Source organism: Marmota marmota, unplaced genomic scaffold (assembly GCF_001458135.2).
Source record: "Marmota marmota marmota unplaced genomic scaffold, marMar, whole genome shotgun sequence".
Classification (NCBI taxonomy): domain Eukaryota; kingdom Metazoa; phylum Chordata; class Mammalia; order Rodentia; family Sciuridae; genus Marmota; species Marmota marmota.
In genome coordinates, this window is record NW_026000170.1 from 5042457 (window position 1) to 5050251 (window position 7795).

Genomic DNA, 7795 nt, shown 5'->3' on the forward strand with positions numbered 1-7795 from the left:
CTCTGCCCCTCTGGCTTGATGACAAAGTGAGAGAGACTCAGGTGTTTGTGACTCACTTTCTTTACCAGGAGACCAACTGTTTCTGTCGCCGCTGGTATCGATAAAGTTCTCTCCTCCGCCACTTTCTGATGACATCAGATCTCTGCCATGTTGGTATCCCATGTGAATGGCAGCATTTCGTTCCCTTTGCCGGGTGACCAAAGCAACGGGTGAGTCCTGACCAGCCCTCACAAGCCCTGTCTCAGTCCTGTTGCCACTGCCTATGAAGGCTCGGTTGGTATTTACCTCCACAGTATTCAGCAGGACCCGGACCGAGAAGCAGTTTCCGCGGGTTCTTTAGCCCTGGGCCAGAGCAGTTCCGGGAGCCGGAATTCAGCCGCTCCGTGCTCGGTGTATGTTCTGATAGGAGCAGGCTCCAAGAAGCAGTTTCCACGGGTTATTTAGCACTGAGCCTGAGTAATTTGTCTGCGAGCCGCAGGCAAATGGCAGCCTGAAATTACCTGTTCTATGGCTGAATGACCCTTGAGGAATTTTAATCTCAAAATAGACTAACTATATATTGGAGAATCTCCTTTTATTTTGCCCTTTCTCCATATTCAATAGCCCATGATGCCTCCCACTATGGGTCCTCCAATCTTTCTCCTTCCCTGTAGTTCATTACTGATCTTTCAGTTTCCCTCCTTTAGAAGTTTCTAACAAAATGGGAAACTACCTCTTTCCACTGATAACAGACCACAGTGGTCTGAAGAAAGGCAGGAAGATGTAAGGATAGCAGGCAGTTTCCCTGAGTGAGGATATACCTCACCTTACCTGATGAGATACCCAGGAGCCTTCTTTCTCTTCTTAGATCTGAACACTCACAGATAGCACAGTGATAGAGGCAGAGGAATCTCACCTTGCACCTGAGACAGGAGCATGAGTCAGGACAGCAGCATCCAGGACATGCTGGGCAGGGTCATGGTTGACAGCATGGTGTCTATTAGTGAAGAGACAATCAGATCACTGAGGAAAATGTGCCCAGCGAGAAGACATGCAGAGACCCTACTGCCTCTTGTCTTTCTTTTGTCAAGAACAGTATTGGGTACATTGATCTTGATTATATTCTGTAGGCCTGGAATGAATTGGGAAATCTAAAATCTCTTTTATTTCTGAGAGCTCCCTGGGTAGACTTTTCTGAGTCTCAGACCTTCTGAGAGAACAGGTGCTCTCCTCCACCTGCTTTTTTAATCCCAGAGCTTCTAGAATCCTTGCCATCCATATCACATTCTTGCATTCCGACTTACCTGTCTCATAGTCACCTGGGATGGTTTTTAGACTCAGGAAAGATGGATTTTATAAGAAGATCTGAAGAGAGGCATTGATAAGAATAGCAGGAATGTTTAGATATGACCAAGGACTTTTCCTGGCAAGTGCTTGGAATTATTATAGATCCTGCTTTTTTCCTGTTAGCATTCCAGTATTTCTACCACTAACAGGTGAATTAATTTTTTTTTCTCTTGTACTTCCTTGTCGTGAGCTTATCTCATAAAATTTATTAAAGTTTTAAAGATACAAATCCAAAGAAGTTTCTTCAGATATCTCTTAAGCATTTACTTCTAAAAGCACATACATTTCTTTTTACCTTGTGTAGTAAGATTAAATAAATCATGAGTCAAAAATGGAGGTGAATATAAGAATTAAATGTGGCAGAGATAGGTAAGGACTTAAAAAGGAAGTGGAGCTAAGATGGTGATGGTGATGGTCTGTCGCTTAAACATGTTAATTTGTTTAAAATTCTAATTATCTAATAATCAGATGAAAGGACCTACCTTGCCCTTTCTTCTGAAAGATGTAGCTTCCCTGATATGTAATGACAATGAGGTAGAATAAGAGACAACGAGAGAGCACAAAGCAAAAGTGGGACTATGATCAAGTGATGCAGAACAGAAGAAAATAGAGACTTAAAGAAGTCACAGCAGGATTGCAGAAAATTATAACTCTTAACCTACTCACACATAATTCAGACCTCTACTGCAGTGGGGTGCTCACTATTCCTAGGGTAAAAGTGAGCTCACCTGCAAGATGGTCATTTGGAGTTAGATTAAAAGCCAGTTCCATTGTATTCTTACTGAGAGGAGAGCCAGCTTCATGCATGTATATTTAGGGGAAAAAATAAATTAGGTTTACTTCTGAGTCATCAATTTGGGCATCTCAGAGAAATGTACTATGTGATCATACACTGTGGTTCATTTTTGCCCATCTAGGTAAAGGGTAGGCTGAAGTTTCTACAGACTTTTTCACTCTATCATAGTTATAAGAGAAATTGTGCACAAGTATGTGCAGTGGGCGAGGGGTTGTAATGAGGTTGTACAATGAAGTTCATAATTTATGAACTCAATTGCCCAAAAGCCAATATTTTTTTCTTCTTTTTTTACAAATGGACACGAAAGTATGTAAACACAAAACAATTACTGTAGTGAACACTTTGTGAACAATTGTAAAGTTTAAAAAATAAAATATCATATCAATATAATAGTTTAGATGATTGGGGAGATGCCTAGATTAAAAAATTCATTTAAGAAAAAGTGAATAATAGCAATCACAAAATGGCATATGTCTCCAACATTGAAACACCCAATATTCCAGAAGAAAAAAAGATTTTTAACATTAAGAGATTCTAAAGAAGTATAAAAACCAAATCTAGCAAGTAAACTGAGTCTTATTTAATGAATCATCTGGGGGGAAAATACAAATATGGACTGGTTATCTGGTTATACTAGAATTTAAAATTTTCTCTCTTGTAATAGTAATATAGTTAAGTAAAGAGTTCCTTACACTTCAGATATTTATTATTTATATTTTGATTTAGAGTAAAATTATCATTATCTTTGCAAATTTCAAATTCAAGAAAATATGTATATGTGTGGAGAGAGAGAAAGAGGGAAGGAGGGAGGGAGAAGGAGAGAGAGAGAGAGAGAGAGCGTGCACAAGCAAATATTGTAAAATGATAGCAGTTAATAACCTAGGTGGAGAATAAGGAGTTTCGTATTTACTTTCAACTTTTCTGTGTGATTAAAATTTTCCAAAGAGAATATTATAATTTAACTTATAAGACCCCACTCAATGATAACAGATGCAGTTTTCCAATCATGATCATGAAATAGAAATAGTAAAATGGAGCAATGTTTTTGTTTATATTAACACATTAAAAGGAAAATTTACAAATCCAAATAAAATATTAAAGTATTATAAATAAGTAATAAAAATATATGAAGTGTTCCACTGTCGAGCTACCTAATATATGACTGTATGAACAAATAAAACAAGGAAACTCCATGATATAATCAATATTCTATGCCCAATCAGAAAAAAAACAATTGCATCCTTAGAGTTAAAAAGAGTGACCTGATCACAGTGGCTCAAGAGGCTGAGGCAGGAGGATTATGAGTTCAAAGCCAGCCTCAGCAATGGTGATGAGGCAACTCAGTGAGACCCTGTCTCTAAATAAAATATAAAAAAGGCCTGGTTAAGTGTCCCTGAGTTCAATATCCAGTACAAAAAAAAAAGACTGCCCAAGTTACCAGACTCTACCTTTCAAAGTAGAGCTTGAATAGCTCTGAAGGTGGAATACCTGTGCATTCATATATCTGCAAGGTGGTTTGCTTCAGGCCAAAGCAACAAGAACCTTCTATCTTCAAAGGCATGAGCCAAGTTATGGGATCTCTCTGTGGTCTCTTTTCCTTCTCAAACTGGACTTGGTTTACTCTCCTGAATCTTCCCCTTAGTACACATATGGCAGATAAGCTTAGGTCCTTCCACAATCGTCCATTAAAATTCCTTTGTTTTTATTTGAAAGAACGTGACATTGATAATACACCTTAAGGTTATAAATATCTCTAACTACAATTTAAGACTTTTGTTTCACAGGGTGACTCATTAAGACTGAAATTGAGTCATTTTTGTTTTGTTTAGTTCTTTGTAACAGTACTTCCTAGCTCAGCGGTGAGAGGTTTGTTCAATATTATACCTACTAGGCTGAAATTGGGTTATTACAATTCACTTCTTGGCAAAAAAGAAATCTTTATTCCTGGAATAACCAAAGCTAAATTTTAAGGAGCTTTGCTTGCCAAAAGATAAGATAGCCCACTTGTATGTTTTTTTCTCTATTATCTTCTTAGTCAAATAATATTTTCAGATAAGCTGTTATATAGTTAGTTTTAGAATCAAGAAATGATCCCTTTGCAAAAGCTCAATATAATTGTTCCATGATTAGCAGAATGCAGAACATTCCTGGAAGATGGCTTAGCAGGGCCCATAGTCAAAAACAGCCTTGAAATGTATCTTAGTGGAGATTTATCTGTAAAACACCCTTCTTTGAGATATATTAATCATAACTCCAGGATGTTACCTTAGTCATTTTATCTTATCCTAAGCCTGTCAAGAGAAATGAGAAATTATTAAAGTGATGTTCCATGTACCTTCTAAAATAAGGCATAGTGACAAAACTTTCAAGTCCTGGAAGCCAATAAGTAAAGTTATCAAAGAATTGGAATGCTGATGCCACAGTTACTGGAATTTGGGCAGTCATGTGTAATCAATGAGTAGTAATTACTTTATGACCTGTGTAGCTATTGGAGGCAATAAAGTTTTTATCAGAAAATTGTGTCAATTTTTATTTGGTTTCAAACTGTCACATTGATTTGGGAACAGTTTCCTGCTGCATGTCACATTAGCTCTTCTAATACAACTACTGGGTATTTTACAAAGCCTACTGCTTATTATTAAGCTAGTCATAATACAAAGTTTTCTTCATTGGGGAAAATTGAGATTGTTTACACCTGATTATTATCAACTATACTCACATAGCTTGATCATAAAATAAAAACAGAAAAATCTTCTATAACCAAATTGGTTTTATTTTTATTATTAATTACTTTTATAATACCCCAAACATGTATATCCTTACAACCCAGAATTAATGACCATATCTTGACAACTTTTGTGTGTCTTTCCTTGTTTAAAGAGATAAAAAAGCAAAAAGAAACAGCACTGAAGAAATAATAAAGTATAGTCCATTTATATCATTCCTAAGTCCCACTTATCTTTCTATTTCTCCATGGAGAAAAATTGAATGCTAATAATTTTTCTAATTTAGGCTTTTAATAATTTATTGCATAGAGATATACCAATAAAATATCTATAATATGAATTCATTTTTTAGGTTTATATACATATATCCTATTTTATGTAACATTCTGAAACTCTTTTGTTCCTTCAAACATAGGATTTAATGTCTATCTACAGTGAGATAAATAATTCTTAGTTATTGACTTTAAAATATAATATTTATTCACATATGTATTTATCAACTATGTATTCAATTCTCTACTGGTGGAAATTTACCATATTTTATTGACTTAAAAAAAAGGAATTGGTCACACTTTAAAATCTTTGAAACTCAACTCAAAGTGGATCAAGGACCTAGGAATTAAACCAGAGACTCTGTGTCTAATAGAAGAAAAAATAGGACCTAATCTTCATCATGTGGGATTAGGCCCCAACTTCCTTAATAATACTCCTATAGCACAAGAATTAAAACCAAGAATCAATAAATGGGATGGAATCAAACTAAAGTTTCTTCTCAGCAAAAGAAATAATCTCTGAAGTGAACAGAGAGCCTACATCCTGGGGGCAAATTTTTACCCCTCACACATGAGATAGAGCACTAATCTCTAGGGTCTATAAAGAACTCAAAAAGCTAAGCACTAAACAACAACAACAACAACAAAAACTAATAACCCAATCAACAAATAGTCCAAGGACCTGAATATACACTTCTCAGAAGAGGATACACAATCAATCAACAAATATATGAAAAAATGTTCATCATCTCTAGCAACCTGAGAAATGCAAATCAAAACTGCTCTAAGATATCATCTCACTCCAGTCAGAATGGTAGCTATTATGAAGACAAACAATAAGTTTTGGCAAGAATGTGGTGAAAAAGGTACACTCATACATTGCTGGTGGGACTGCAAATTGGTTCAGTCAATATGGAAAGCAGTATGGAGATTCCTTGGAAATCTGGGAATGGAACCACCATTTGACCCAGTTATCCCTCTCCTCAGTCTAACCCAAAGAACTTAAAAACAGCATACTACAGGGACACAGCAACATCTATGTTTATAGCAGCACAATTCACAATAGCTAAACTGTAGAGCCAACCTAGATGCCCTTCAGTGGATGAATGGATAAAAAAAATGTGGCATGTATATACAATTTTACTCAGCATTAAAAGAGAATAAAATCATGCCATTTGCAGGTAAATGTATGGCATTGGAGAAGATAATGCTAAGTGAAGTTAACCAATCCCCAAAAAACAAATGCTGAATGTTTTCTCTGATATAAGGTGACTGACTTATAGTGGGGTAGGGAGGGGGAACATGGGAGGAATAGATGAATTCTAGATAGGGCATAGGGGTGGGGGTCACTGAGGGGGCATGGGATTAGCAAGGATGGTGGAACGTGATAGACATCATTATCAAAAGTACATGTATGAAGACATGAATTGGTGTCAACATATTTTATATACAACCAGAGATATGAAAAATTGTGCAGTATATGTGTAATAAGAATTGTAATGCATTCCACTGTCATTTGTTTTTTAAAAAATCAATGAAAAATAAATAAAATCTTTGAAATCTGAATATAGTGCAAATAGCAGCAAATATATTTTCCATCTTTGCTATGTAGGTCAAAAGTAAATAAACTTCTATAAAGGATCAGATAGCTCTGGGAACTGTATCTGCTCTGAGGTAACTACCCAACTCTGCCATTGTGGTGTGAAAGCAGCCAATGACAATAAATAAATTGTTGAACATGTCTGCATTTTAGTCCAATATTAATTATGAACATTAAAATTAAAATTTCATACCATTTTTTCTGTATCACAAAGTATTATTCTTCTTTTGATGATTTTCCAACAATTTAAAAATACAAAATATTACTCTTAGTTCATGGACCACGCAAAAACAGGCAGTAGGGCAAATCTGGCCCACTTACCAGTTTTGCTGTTATGTGCTTTATAGAAAAGGAAAAAAAATAATCAAATAATAAATTAATTACAATTTGATAACAGCTTTGAAGGACAAATACACAGGATTTTGAGAGTATAAAACTAAAGAGAACTGGTCTTTGTAGAGTGAGAATAAGTTGATTTATTCCAAAGCACACTGATTTTGATTATTTTATTCCATTCGGAATTGAGAAAGAGGTGATTAGTTAATGAATCCAGACTAAACAACTGTCAAGAAAAGGACTCAGAAAACAAAAAACATTAATTTCAAGTGTACTTTCTTCCAGATAGTTTAATAAGTTCAGATTAATGTAAGCAGCATTTGTGGAAAAAAGCAGTTTTAAAACAAAGTTCAGTTTTGGAGACTCTTTTCCAAAGTAGTTTCTTCCTGCCTCCTCAAATAAAGTCCGAATTCCAACTGAAACTTACATTCAAGAACATTTAAAGGCAGATTAATTTTCATGTCTAAAGTCCATGTCTCCATCCATGGTCCACAATGAATATCTATTCCCAAGAGATGTAGATCTTGGTCCAAAGTCCCTGTGTAAGGAGAGAGATAATGTCCAAGGTCAAGGTCTAAGCTAAATGTCCATGGTTCAAGAATTTGTTCAGATTCTAGGTCAGGTCCAATAGCAAATCCAAGATCTATGTAAAATCAATCCAGTTCTGAGTTCAAGTTTCAGTGTTTAGGTTGAGGTAGAGGTTCAGGGTCAAGGCATAGTTCCAAAGTCCAAATTAATA

The 7795-nt window shown here is 35.6% G+C and overlaps 1 pseudogene; it reads right to left on the reverse strand.

The window, feature by feature from the left end:
• LOC107154203 overlaps positions 1-971 on the reverse strand; it is a 7050-nt pseudogene extending 6079 nt beyond the window's left edge.
• Positions 972-7795: the final 6824 nt, after the last annotated feature.